The sequence below is a fragment of the Eptatretus burgeri genome, chromosome 12, assembly GCF_056783735.1.
Source record: "Eptatretus burgeri isolate ZD-2024b chromosome 12, Ebu_testis_v1, whole genome shotgun sequence".
Lineage (NCBI taxonomy): Eukaryota > Metazoa > Chordata > Myxini > Myxiniformes > Myxinidae > Eptatretus > Eptatretus burgeri.
This window is the reverse complement of record NC_140972.1, coordinates 5,769,393-5,784,327: the sequence shown is the minus strand read 5'-3', so window position 1 is coordinate 5,784,327 and position 14,935 is coordinate 5,769,393. Positions and strand designations below refer to the sequence as shown.

General features: G+C 44.6%; 1 long non-coding RNA gene across 2 annotated transcripts in view; it reads left to right on the top strand.

The window, feature by feature from the left end:
* Window positions 1-6,016, top strand: part of LOC147015019 (uncharacterized) — an 84,145-nt gene extending 78,129 nt beyond the window's left edge. Inside the window, exons 4-5 of one of the 2 annotated variants that reach the window (XR_015050096.1) lie at window positions 3,515-3,587; window positions 5,914-6,016. This is a non-coding gene — a long non-coding RNA (uncharacterized LOC147015019). Of the gene's footprint in view, window positions 1-3,514; window positions 5,829-5,913 lie in introns of those variants that run through there. The other variant, XR_015050095.1, reaches the window with a different exon arrangement.
* Window positions 6,017-14,935: the final 8,919 nt, after the last annotated feature.

Sequence of the window (14,935 nt, the reverse complement as noted above, 5' to 3'; positions counted from 1 at the left end):
CTTGGCAGTGTCGCTCGGCTGCATCTGATCCGGTAAAGTGATCCGGTTTGGACAAGGCATACCGAGGGCGTGTCCCCTGGTCATTAGGTCACATGATTAATTAGGTAATCCAATTAACTCATAGACGGGAGGACCATAGGTCACATGGTTGAGTTAATGGCGTTCACGGGCAGTTAACGACCCGCCGCATCTTGGAATTATCCGTGTGCAATGGCCTGCAATTCTGGGGAGGCTGGTGGGAACCCGAGACAGCTTCCCCCCCCCCCCCCGTGGTCTTCTCACCCGACCCCCAACCCGCAACGATATGTATATATCTATAAGAATAAACGTGTATGTCAGTGTGTGTGTCCTCCATTACTCCAAAGCAATAAAACCTCGCAGCCTGAAACTTTACATGCATACGAAGAAAACACCAAGGAAGTACAAGAATGAAAATTGGGTGTTCGGGTGAATTAAAACACCCATTTTGAAGATAATTAACGGCCTTATTTAATTATATCCTTTATCAGGCGATCTTCGGCCACCTCACTGATGCCTTGAAGGTGCATCCTGGTTACCTCGCTCTCCCTCGCTGGGGACTTAATTTGCTATTTTGTTCGGCCTGCTCAACAATGCCTTGACTTCGAACAGGCCCCAACCGTTTATTAACGAGAAATGTTTTTTTTTTTTGCTTTCCTCACTCGTTTCATCAAATGCCGGATCATCATAGCTACAAATCACTGGAGACGCCAGCATTTGTGGCTTTATTTCATTTCTGCACATGCCATAACCTCTAGATTTTAGAATCTCTTCTTCTTCTTCTTTCGGCTGCTCCCTTTAGGGGTCGCCACAGCAGATCATCCTTATGATCCGCATAGTGATTTGGCACATGTTTTACGCCGGATGCCCTTCCTGACGCAACCCTGGTTGCCTCTTACGACACAGGGATATGGTACACCTATTTTAACCGGGGTATATACCGGCCCAGTACACTGGGGCTCATTTCGCTGACCTCGGAAGGATGACAGGCTGAGTCAACCCCCTGGTGTATTAATTCAGTGGCCCAACCGGGCTTGAACTCAGGACCTTTTGGATCCCAAGCCGCTGCCCTAACCACTGCGCCAACACCAGGCTTAGATTTTAGAATCTCTTAAACCAAGCCAAATCGCAACATTTCGGCTCCAGATTTGAACTTGGTATCAGTTCCGATGACGATAAACAGTTCTCATTTGTCTAATTTGGACATAGTTTGACATTTTGGGCATCTTCAGGAGGTGTTAAACATGATGGATTGGAGATTGCTAATCGCTTGCCAAGCCAGCCATAAAATATAATTTGAGTTTGGAGGATCGGATCACGTGGACAAAATACTTTGAAATCTGGAGTGAAATATGAAAATGTTAAGAAATTGGTGATGTTTAGTTTTTTGGGGGGTATGTGCCATTGCCAACCAGCTTGTTATCGCTTACCAAGCCAGCCATTCCTTATCAACCATTTAATTTGAGTGCTTAAGCCACTTGCCGAATGCCCTACAGTCGATAGTGGTACAGTTTGCATCCTGATTGGGATGTACAGTTGGCAGTTGCTACAAGGTAGAGGTACATGATTTACAAAGTTAAATGGTTTCTCTTTGTGATTTTCAAAGCAAAATATATTTGATAACACCCGATTTCTGAGCCTTTCCCGTATTAACGTGTTTTTTAAATCACAGAGCCAAATTTTTCTCCACCTGTCACATGACGATTGCCAGCAGTTACTTATAAACTTATATTACTTATATAAGCTACTTATGTTTACATTACTTATAAACAGTAATGTTTATGCACATCTCCTTGAAACGTTTATGATGCAGCGTTGTTTTTTATTATAGCGCAGCGACATCGCGCTGTTATATAATTGGCTATTCTGTCCTGTGTCTTCTGCCACACTTATGGCCACGTACGTCCCTTTGATCTGAGGGCTATAAATATAAATTTGTCCAACGTCACAACTCTTCCCATCATGCATGCTAATTCACCGTGTCTACATTTAAATTTTATAACTGCAAAATTGTTTCATCATTCTTAACCTAGACTTTAACTGCCCCCAGCCACACGATATCGAACTATTCGCTTCTTGTTTGTTTATTGAAATTTCCCAAAAATAAGGGTGAAAGCTACTCAATGTTTTGGGTTGTGCACACAGTACATATTGCAGTTGGTAATCACACCGACTCCAATATGCGGATTCCCCAAAAATGCCGATATTGGCTAAGCACTGGTGTGTGTGTGTGTGTGTGCATGCATGCGTGCGTGCGTGCGTGCGTGCGTGCATGCGTGCGTGCGTGTTTTGTTGTTCATGAAGCATAACATTTTCTCTCTGCTAACTCCCCTCCCTCAACCCCTCTTTCTCTCTGTCCCATCCTTGCTCCACCCCCTCCTAATACAGTGTAGCCAGCACATCCCACACATCTTTCTGTCTGTCTGTCTCTATCTCCGTACGTGTCCAGGCGGAGTTTGACTCCAGACCTGTCCAGGTGGTGATTTTTTATCTCCAGATCAATCTGGGTGGTGTTTGTTTGTCTCTAGACGTGTCCTGGAGGTGTTTGTTTCTGGATTGTGTTTATCTCCGGACATGTCTGGGCGGTGTTTGTTTGTCTCGAGACGTGTCCTGGTGGTGTTTGTCTCTGGACTGTGTTTATCTCCGGGCATGTCCAGGCAGAGTTTGACTCCAGACCTGTCCAGGTGGTGTTTTTTTGTCTCCAGATCAGTCTGGGCGGTGTTTGTTTGTCTCTAGACGTGTCCTGGTGGTGTTTATCTCCGGGCATGTTTGGGTGGTGTTTGGCTGCAGGTGGTATTTGTAGTATGACCGTTACAAAATGGATTTCAGACATTATTTTGTTTCCATCTTCACTGTTATTCTATGCAGAATCATTTTGATGAGACAGTATGAATCGTAATTAACGCTCCACCACATGTCTGTCTTCCCTTCCTCTCACCTCATGGCTCACGCTGCCTTTCCTCCCCCCCCCCCCCACCGATCCTCACTCTCCCTCCATCCTCACTTCTCCACCCTTCCTCGCTTCCCTTCTCTCCTCTCTTTACCCCTCCACCACCTCACTCTCCCCCACCAATGTCTCTTCCCCTCCCACCCTCCCCCCCTGGTATCACTGTCAGCAAAGCGAAGGGTAGTATTTGCTCGTACAAAATGCTAATAATAAAAATAATCATAATAATAATATCTGTATTTTAAAAAATAATAATAAGGAAATGATAAAGAGTGAGTTGGTGCATGACCTATTGTGACTGGGCATTGGTGTATGCCTAATAGGAAGAAACTAATAATGTTTAAGAGATGGCAAAAGGCCACTACAAGGTCTGTGGTGTAAGAAGGAGTGGGCTCTGCACCTCACTGTCTTTATGGATTGTGCTTATTATGCACATCAGGGCCAAAGTGGAGACAGTAATGGTTTGGCGGAGTACATTGTGCTTTGGAAGAAAATTAAAGGTGTTCTTTCCTTTACCCTGCGGAGTAAATTGTTGTTCTTTTTATGCAGATCACGTCTGGAGGAGGAGCACCAACAAGAGACCCACCACCAGGCACCACCGGGTCTTTGAGGAACAAAACAGGTTTTATAGTTTCTTTTTTAAGTGATACTGGTGAAGAGCTCTGACGTGCCTGAGGACAGACACGATTGGCAGCTTTGAGAAGTGACATTATGTTTCCATCTGTCGTATTAGCTTTACACGTTGAGAAGGAAGTACAAAGTTGCTTGACAGCACCTCCCTTACTACAGGCCCCCATGCTTGAAAAACGAGTGGAATAGCTGCAGGGGAAGAGAGACACACCAGTGCAAAAGGCAGATCAGTTATTTGTCGAAGCAATCTTGGGAGCAACTGATGTCAAAGATACAAGAAATGTTTGAAGGTTACCCAAGGATTCCATTTGCATTCCTCTTTTCCATGATCATACCCAAAACATCACTTAAAAAATATATATATTTATCCAAGGCTCGTGCTTTTTATTTCGTATGCAGCCCACAGCTGCTGGTTGCATCATTGTTGGGAGCATGGCTGTGCCACTGAGGCAGTGCCCTCTGTTTTCAGTAATCTGGTGCTCGTTTTGCTGACCTCAGAAGGACGACAGATTGAGTAAACCCACCTGGTGTTATTTGATGACACGACAGAAGCTCAAACTCAAGACCTGAAGATCTTAAGCCAGCCACTTTAACCGTTCCGCCAACAACCAAGCTTACATACAGATATGAAGGTTCATGGAAGGGATAGATGCAAAAGGTGAGAACCTAAGACATAGAGAAATGGAGCAGAGAGAGACAGAGACAGATACCTATTTACAATGTTCAATAATAAATACAATTTCAGTTATTCTTTTCTCCAGGCCCAACTTGTCTGCTCATCTTCAGATATTTGTCTCCTTTATCTCGGCTGTTGCATTCACTTCCTGTGTCAATACAATATTTCTCTTTCCAGCAGTCTGACATGGGGATGATTCATCATCCTTCCATTTTCTTTCTTACCTCTTGTTACGTTGTCTTTCTACTCGCTAACCTTGTTCATCTGTCCACTTAGTCCCTGCTACTTGATATAACAATGTTAATGCTCAAGTCTTTGTCACATCAGTATCGAATGATTTTGAATATCTCGAGACAAGTGTTGTTGGAATACATGCTGGGTTGTATTTGCCAACCACCCACCACATCCTCCTAAAAATGAAGAATTATGAAATACCTGGCTTGCATCAAGGTTCACAATGCAAATGTGATATTGTGAGTAATGTCTTTTTTTAGGAAAGTAATTTCCTGCTGTATATTTAAGGGTTAATTTGGGAGTGTGGGGTAATGAAAACATAGGAGTATTAAATAGAAAACTTGGGAAATGGGTTTCTGGAAAGTTTTTTCTGAAGGAAAAAGAAAAATAGAAGATTTAATGTCGACAAGATAATCACTCACGGTTACATTGCAAGAAAATTCCAAAAGCATCAGGAATCAAGAGAATTCCAAAATCCAGAATCACTGCTCACCTCCACCGTTTCATTCCTCTTTTTTTTTCCCTCCTACCTGTGGAACCAACTTCCACATTATCTTCAATCACACTCTTCCCTCCAGGTCTTCAAGGCAGCTGTTCACCACCATGTGAGATCATCCCACATTAACACCCCCTCCCCCCCCACCTGTTTGGTCAGACCAGGTATGAGAGCATTCCCTGGTACTCCAGAGGGTCTCCGCCTGGCCATTCCCAGGCAGATGCCTGGCCAATCCCTATCTCCATGAGATATCGTTCATCTTGATGCAACCACGAGGCACGTGGTCAGCTCAATGGCCTCCCCCACTCACGAGGCTCCCTTACTGAGAGAATCCCCCAAACTCACCTCTATCCTTCCAAATTTCCTGTTTTTCCTTCCTGAGAGTTTGCTTCTGTATCCATCTTGTCCACCCCATGTATCCCCACCCCCACCTCCATACCCCCTCATTCTTCCTCACATGCCCACATACCTTATTTGTCAAAGTTCTCCTCTATTTTGTCCCTCAACCCTGCTGTTGGTGTGTCATCGTTGTCGTTCCTCTCTTTCAACTGTTCCTTTTGTTCTGTTACCTCCTCATCCGTTCTGCGTTCTCGCTCTTCCACGAGCCTTGACCAGGTACAAAAGATAACAATATCATTATTTGAAGCAGCATTTTCCAATTTACATTTGTATTTTGTCAGTCCTCTCAAAACTGTCGAAACTTTCTCCATCGAAAATGTGCAGGGGAAATTGTGGTCATGAACAAACACCCGCTCCATACAGCAACATAATATGCCCTCCCTCTAGTCAATGCTGTACTTGCATCAATGAGGTTCAAGGTAACGATTGCAATGAAAAATACCATTTATTCATTTGTATGCATTTGTCTGTGCACTTGCATTTTGTACATATATATATGTGTTTGTCTGGCAGGATGGTGCAAGCATGGTACCACACTTACCTGGGAGCTGACTGGGTTTGATTCTTGGCTCAACTACAAACTGTGCCTGATCGGTGCTTTTTAGATGCGGCTTTGCATCACAAAGTGAGCCATCCCTCAAATGGACCATAAGTGGGCGAATCGTATACTAGCATTGGTTGGTGGATGTCAGAGACTTTTTTTTGTTGTTTTTTGAAAGAGGAGGGAAGGTACCACCGACACATTGACCAAGTTCTAAATTGCTTCCCTAAACCCCTGTGACCAGTAGCTGATTTTTTCAGTTATTCTTTGGCATGGCATTCTCCTTACCTTTAGATTGGGGTTGTGTGGGTAGCATCTCCTACACAAAACAAATTTACTCACACAGGTTTTCACATGTCATTATGTAAAGGGCTATCTTTGGCTACAAAGGTGCAACCATAATAATAACTTGCACCTGTCTCATTTGGATGTATCTGCCATCTTACAAAGCTAGCATACTGATAAGTCTGTTTATTGGTCCATTTCGATTGAAATGTCCGTGCAATTGTGTCACTAAATTTGAGGCGTGCTGAAATTATGCATCGCTCATAGATTCTCCATTGTTGTTAGGCAGATGGGTTATTGTGTGTCATTTACTATGTGATGCAAAATGTCGAGCTTTGTCGACAAATAGTTTGCGCAAAGCCAAGCTGTATCTCGTGTGTATTTATTTTATAATCATTGTAATTGATCAAGTCTTTGTACGGATGGATATTCACTCCACAGCACCTGCATTATATTATCGTCAATATCTCATTTGACCAATTTGTTTTCGTAATTCTCCATTGGAAGAAGCAATTTGAATATATATTTATTATTTTTTTATGTGTGTAGGCAGCTTTATATGGCTGGAATGGCTGAGTGGTATTTACATACATACTGTGCACACACGAGGAGATAACCCGGTTGCACCAGGCTGCGGTGGTTGTTTGGTTGTTTGAATCAACGTGTGATTTCCCATGATGTATTGTGTTTACCTTTTAAAGTATTGCAACCAAGATGATTTGCAAGGTGTTCCAAAAAGACCTGGACAACTTTGGTCATTAATATATTTAGAACCACAAACGATACGACGATACCCTTTGGTTTATATGATGCAGAAACTTACAAAGTTGTCTTTACTAAGAGGTCTGGTGATTTCTTTTGAAAGAAAATGGCGACTGCACAGGAGAAAGCTCAGTAAGTCGAATGGGTTCATCCAGACGAGATCCGACACGCAATTTCAGCGTAATTTCCTTACAAGATATGGAAGGAATCCACCATCACGGGCTGGTATCAAAGAGTGGTACAAGAGGTTTAAGGAGACTGGAAGTAGTCAGAAACAGAAAAGTACCGGTCGACAAAGTGCAAGCACAGCAGACGTTGAACGAGTGCATGAATCGTTTCAACAAAATCCCAGAAATCAATCCGACACACATCCACAACACTGGGACTACCAAACACCACTATACACAGGATTTTGCAGAAAAGACAAATTTTATTCCTTTGAGGTGCAGATTCTGCAGGAACTCGAACCAAATGACGGACCCAAACGCAAGGCATTTGGCTTGGAAATGCTCAGTCGCATAGAGGATGATGAAGGTTACCTGAAAAAGGTCGTATTCACAGACAAAGCTTGCTTTCATGTATCGGGGAACGTCAACCGGCACATTGTAAGGATCTGGGGCTCTGAAAACCCCCCATGTGGTCACTGAACACCTACATGACAGTCCAAAGATCAATGTGTGGGGTGGTGTGGCTTTCTCCATGACCACTTGGTGGGTCCGTTTTTGTTTGTGGTGGATACAGTGACCTCAACAATTTACATGAACATGTTGGAAGGATTTGCATTCCCACAGATTGAAGACCTGCAACCCGATGTCATTTTTTAACAGGACGGTGCTCCCCCTCATTGGGTTTGTCAAAGATGTCTACAACACCAAGGTGGCAAACCTGCTGGATCTTTGTCCTCGGATCACAGCTGCATGTACACTGGTGGACGCAAACACTCTGAGCCGAATATGGCAACAACTTGTGTACCGCTTTCACGTCCTGCGCACGACAAACCGAGCTCACATTAAAGTGTATTGATGGTGTGCACAAAATTTTGAGTTTTTGTGTAATTTAAACCAAAGGGTATCATTGTATCTTTTGTGATTCTAAATATATTGACAACCAAAGTTGTCAAGGTCTCTTTGGAACACCTGATATGTACATGAAAACTAGCTGTTAGTTTTCCAAACATTGTGAAGTAGCTAATACAGAAGTGCCTCTGTAACCTTCTGTAATATAAGGAGTGCTGCCTGAATTTGGTTATTCTGAAAATATTGAAGTTTAATTGTTGTTTCACTGAAGGTTCTGGTGTACTTAATGGTTCGACATATAGGGTTGCTGCTTTATGAGGGTCAGGTCCTCAGTTTGGTAATTAACGGTATTATTAGAAAAATGAGCAGGGCTGGCAAGACACATGAGAAGGTCATAAGAATGCTTAAGGATACACGATATTTGCAGTTTTTGTCCTGACTCAGAATATGGAGGCATTGACTTGAACCAACACGTGAGCACCCACGTACAACTGCCCATGGCAGAATCATGGCGTGGTCAATAAGAGCCCTACAATCTTTAGGCTCTGGTCCTGTGATTTGTTGATTGACATAGCAAAGGAGGAACACACTAGAAATTGCAGCCTCTTCAACTCAAATGGGCAATCACTTGAGATCACTGGGATACGTGGATTGAAAACATCCTCCTCTTTAAATTCGCCCAATCACAATTGTAGCTTCAATAACGTTATCCATGAGTTGTTGTCCCACCAGTCGGGAACCATTACACAATTTTGGATGTGTCAAGGTTGTGTCGGAGCATGGTGGAGCATCCCATCTCAAGTTGCGAGTTGTGTGGGGGCACACATGGGGGATCTAAAGAGTTGAGTACCATAGATGGATAATATATTGACTACATGGTCAATGTTGGGAACACTGTCGAAGGACTTGTAGATCTATGCTTCATCAGGTTTTTCTTTCAGAACTTCATCATTAATGTTGCGCACAGAGTCATTTATTGTAGCTAACCCTAAAATCCCATTCACACAAACATGTGTGATCTTGATGGTGGTTCATGAAATCAGGGTCTACATGATCCTGAGTTTGTTGGATATTTGTTCCCAGTTTCCTTGCCATGTGCAATCGGCATAGGTCCACCCACGGGATCTGATTGGAGTTTTCCATCACTAATTTTGAGGAGGGGATTGGCAAATTCTGCAGCTGCGTCATTTGCATATAGGGAGATTAATTAAGATCAAGACGACATGGCCACAGTTGTTGACAGAGAGTCAAGTTTAACTGACGATCAAGCTTCTGCAAATGATAACGTAAATGCAATTATTTGACAGTCGTGATGGTGACATGCTGTTTCTCGATGCACCTTGTGACCCTGGAAAAACATTCCTTATTAACCTGCTCTTGATAAAGATCAGATTGAGATCCAATGTTGCCCTTGCTGTTGCATCCTCCGGAATAGCAGATAAACAATTTAAAGGTGGAAGAACTGCACATTCTGCGTTCAAGTTGCCAGTGAATCTTGCCAGAGTGGATAATGCGGTCCTTCACATTAAAAAAAAACAAAGGCACAGCAACTGCAGAGCTTCTGAATAAATGCAAGTTCATCATGTGGGATGAATCCACTATGTCTCACAAGCAGGCATTTGAGGCACTTATCAAACACTGCAGGACATTTGAATGAACACTTACCCTGTGGGAGGTGTCAGTTATTACCCTGACCGAAGGAGAGGGTATTGTATTTGGGTCCGATTGTGTTTGTGTTTATTTGTTTGTCTGTCTGTCTGTCTGTCCATCTGCAGAAACATTAATGTTTTTCTCTGCAACAGCTTGTCGGATTGAGATGAAATTTTCACGATTGGTGTGACTGCTCATGAAGAATGTTTTAATGATAATTGAATCTTTCCATCAACCATTCTTTTTTTTTCCAATTTCAGTGCCAACTCACCCCTCTCACCCCTCACTCTCAAAGCAACCATGATACTCTTCTCCCTCCAAGCCTCCCTCTCACCTCTCTCAAAAACTCCCCCCTCACCTTTCACTCACCATTCACCTCCCTCACTCATCCTTCTCAAAGTTGTCCCCCCCTCTCATCCACAAAGCTGCCTCCTTCCACTGCCCTCTCAACTCTATCTCTTCACTCCACCTCAAGTCCTCAACTGCCTTCTTCCCCCTCTCTTGTCCCCCCCTATCCCCCAGCACCACAGAGCCTTTTCTCTTTCTCATCTGGCCCCCTCCCTGAGCTATTCTACAATTCCCCACACTCTTTCAGCAACCCTCCTTACCTCCCCCCCCCTCGTCCCTTGTCCTACCCTCCCACCACCCACACCCAAAGCCTCCTCCCCTCCCTCTTCGTTAACAGTGTGGACCTCAAATATCCAGGGCCTTCGCTCAAACCTTTCAGATCTTTCCATACAGGTTGCCACTGATAAACCAGACATAATCTGCCTAACAGAAACTTTCCTCCCTCAAGACGTTTCTGACTCCCAAGTATCTCTCCCTGGTTACTCCCTCCTCCGGAATGACAGACCTGAGCCTCGTCCTGGTGGAGGAGTTGCTCTCTTCATCAAAGACCCTATTCCTCACTATCCATGCACTGCTCTCACTCCCCCACACCCCCAGGAATATCTCTGACTACGGCTTCCCCTCCCCACTCCCACCTCATGTTTATATGTGTACTGTACCGTCCACCTAATAGTGATGGCTCCATCTACACCTCACTATCCGAAAACATGGACCAACTTCTATCTTCTCGTCCAAACTCTCTCTTCCTCGTATGTGGTGACTTCAATTGTCATCATGCCAGTTGGCTCGGTGTGGGTACCTCTCACCTGTCATGGCACTTCAGCAAAAGCTTTCTGCGACTCATTGGGACTGACTCAATCGGTCAACTTCCCGACCCGGATCTCAACCAATGGTACTCCATCTCTTCTGGATCTGATTTTGACAAATTTCCCTGACAATATCTGCTGCTCTTCCATTGCTCCAATCGGTTCTTCTGACCACGTCTTTGTCAAAGTGGACATCTCTCTGGCTGTTATCAGAGAACCACCTCATCACCATCGAGTCTGGCATTTCACTCAAGCCGACTGGCAGGGTCTCCAAGCAGCCATCAAACTTATAAACAGGTCTCCTATCGCCTCTTTCTCCAACATCAACTCATCCTGGGAATTCTTTCAAAGAAACTTGCTCTCCCTCATGCACAGATTTATCCCCTCTCGTCTTCATTTGTCCTACCCTTCCTCCCACCCATGATTCACTGAAGCTTGTGGCGAGGCAGTTGTCCTGTAACAACTTGCCTTTGCCTCATGCAAAGCAAACCCAACTGAGGGTAATCTCAGTTCCTTCCATAAAGCTCAGAACAAGTGTGTATCTACCCTCAGGAGAGCCAGAAAACAACATCTTTTGATGCTCAAGTCTGAACTTTCAAACCTCTCTCCCTCCTAAAAATGACTGGTGGCATCTAATCAAATCTGTTTCTGGTGTATGTTCCCCCTCCATCCCCTCCCTTACCTCAAATGGCCACACTGCTGATACCAAACGTGAAAAGGCTAAATGCCTAAACTCTGCGTTTGCAGCTAAATCTTGTGTCCAAAACCCATCGCTTTCTCTACCCACCTTACCCAGTTGCACCGAACTGTCCCTGGACTCTGTGTCATTTTCTCATGACAAGATGGAGAGCTTTCTGTCAAAACTCGACTCAGATTCTGCAACCGGTCCAGACGGCATCAGCCCTCGTGTCCTCAAAGCCTGCTCTTCTGCTCTTGCTCACCCTCTCTCTGTTCTATTCACCCTCTCATTTGCTCAAGGTCATCTGCCATCTCGTTGGAAATCAGCAAACATTACTGCCCTGCATACAAAATGTGCAAAAACAGATCCCTGCAACTACAGACCAATCAGCCTTCTCCCAATCACCACCAAGGTTATGGAATCCATCATCGCTTCAGACATCAAATCCTTCCTCTTCTCCAATGGCTTGATTTCCGATCATCAATTTGGTTTCAGACCAAGTCACTCTACTCTGGATATACTGCTTCTGCTCTCCCAACAATGGATGGAGGCCCTCAGTGCCAGACATGAAATCAGAGCCGTATCCCTGGATATATCGCTTGCTTTTGACACGGCCTGGCAACTCTCTTCATATGGTATCCAAGGCCATCTCCACTCATGGCTCGCAGACTTCCTCTCCTGTCGCAGTCAACATGTGGCCCTAAATGGAGTTCTTTCATCCTCTCTTCCTGTCCAGGCTGGAGTTCCTCAAGGTAGCGTTCTGGGCCCTGTTCTTTTTTCTGGTTTTCATCAATGATCTCTCCGACTCTCTGGAAAATCCTCAATATCTCTTTGTTTATGACTCCACCCTCTGGCATACCATCGGTCATCCCTCAGAGCGGCAAGCAGCAGCTTCTTCACTCACTGCAGATCTGGGTAAAATCACAAACTGGTCCAACACGTGGAACATGTCTTTCAATCCAGACAAATCTCACACTCTCACTATGTCTCTTCGAAAGGACCGTTTTGGAAACCCCCCCATCCACTTTCTCAACAATCCTCTGGAAGAAGTCCTTTCTTTCAAGCTTCTGGGTCTCACGATCTGCCATGACCTTTCCTGGGAAAGCCACATTTCAAACGTCGCCTCTAAAGCCAGTCGCCGACTGGGAATCCTCCATCTTGCAAAGTCCTTCCTCAGCCCACCTGAGCTCCTGACCACATAAAGCTTTCGTCTGCAGCCTGATGGAGTACTGCTCTCCCCTCTGGGCTAGTGCTCCTGCCTTTCCCGGCTTCACGCTGTGGAAACCAAGGCATTTCGGATCATTGGCATCTCCCGCAATGAAGCTGAGTCTTTGGGCCTCTCACTCAATCACCGCAGGTTGGTCGGTGGTCTTTCTGTCTTTTACCGTCTCCTCTCCAGCCTCGCCCCCCCCCCCTTTGCTCTCTCTGCAATTTGTCCCCACCACATTTCCACAGAGCGTTTAAGGTCCGCCAACAACCCCCTACTAGTAAAACTACCAACACAAAAGCACTAATCACTGCTCACCTTCACTCTTTCATTCCTCTTTTTTCCTGCCTTTGGAATAAACTCCCTCACTCTATTCAATCCCATTCTTCCCTCCAGGCCTTCAAAACAGCTGTTCAACACCACCTCTTATCATCCCCCATCCAAATCCTCAATCTTTTCTACCCCCGATAATCCACCTAAGCCCACCTCCTTCAAATTCCCTGCTTTCCTTCCTGAAAGTCCCTGTAATGTCCATCTTGTATTCCCCATGTTCCCCGCCCCATCCCTCTCCCTTTCACTGATCTCCTAATGTCTCTGTTCCCCACTATTTTGTCCATCCCACTCCCTCCCCTCTTGTCTCATGCCCCCCCCTTGCTGTGTGTTGTGTGTTCGCTCTCACACGAACCTCGACAAGGTGTACAAAAAGATAAATTGTGACATCATGGGTCACGCGGTGTCACAGCCTTGTTGGAAAAACGGAAAAAAAAACTTTGGACCTCTGTATTTCTGAAACCCCACCAAGGTCATAATTGAGACTTGGCACGTGGCAAGTACTCCTCATGGGGAATGAGTTTGATCTTTTTTATGACGTCGTCGGTGCCCTCGTTATGACGTCATAATTGCAGATGTAGAACGCCACATCCGATTAGTAAGAAAAATTTTGAGGGTCATCTCGGGACAAAATGCTCGACAGAAAAAGAAAAAAAATTACGTTATTGGTCACGTGATTCGGCAGCCATATTGTTTTGAAAAAAAAAAACCAAAAATCTTCTTTTATGTGGCTGAACAAATTGAAGCGAAACTTTACACGAATGAGCGCCTGTCCATGAGGAACAAAAGGTTCACACATGTGATATCATCGGTCACATAGTTGGCAGCCATATTGAATTTACCATAAAACCTATAAAATTACACCACTCAAAAGAAGTCCTGGCGAGGGTCTGCAATCTCTGATTGCTCTATTTCTGGTGACTTCACCTAAAATTACCAATCATTCAAAGAGATACACACACTGATAAAATCATTGCATATTTGAAACCAAGTCTATGGCCATATTTACCCTCAGGACAAATATGAGAGTAGATCTACATGCAGATGATGAAGCTGCAGAATTTGCCAATCCCCTCCTCTAAATTGGTGATGGAAACTCCAAACGGATCAAATGGATGGACTTGTGCCGATTCCACATGGCACAGGAAACTTGGAGAAAACATCCAATATACCATAGGATCATGTATTCCCTGAGTGAATGAGCCACGATCAAGATCTCACACAGTCGTGTGAACGAGTTATCCGAGCTCCGCTAAAAGACTCTGTGCACAATATTGCTGATGAAGTACTGAAAGAAATACCTGATGAAGCAAGGATTGACAAGTCCATTGACACTGTTCCCAACATTGACCACGATATTATCCAACTATGGTACTCAACTCCTTAGATTCCCCAAGTGTGCCCCCACCCAACTTGCAACTTAAGGTGGGATGCCCCATCTTGCTCCGACACAACCATGACACACCCAAACTGTGCAATCGTTCCAGACCGGTGGTAAATCAACTCATGGATCGCGTAATTAACTCCACCACCAAACAAGGAAGGAAGTTGTATGCTTTCATCCCTGTTTATCTGTGTATCTGTCTGTTTGTCTTTGAGTAGGATATCTCAAAAAGTTATGGACGGATTCAGACAAAACTTGGTGGATATGTTGCTTGTGTGAAAAGAATGAATTGATTAGATTTTGATGAATATCGGGATCTGAGATGTTTGAAGTTATTCTTCACCATTGAGAGGTCAGGTCAGGTCAGGTATGGGAGCATGTGCCAGAACAGCACGTCGCTGCGTCCACTTTCCGCCGTTACTCCAGGGGCCTCCGTCTGGCCATCCCCCAGGCAGATGCCAGGCCCATCCCCATCTCCTTGAGATGATGGTCAACCTGTTGCAACCATGAGGCATGTGGTCGACCCA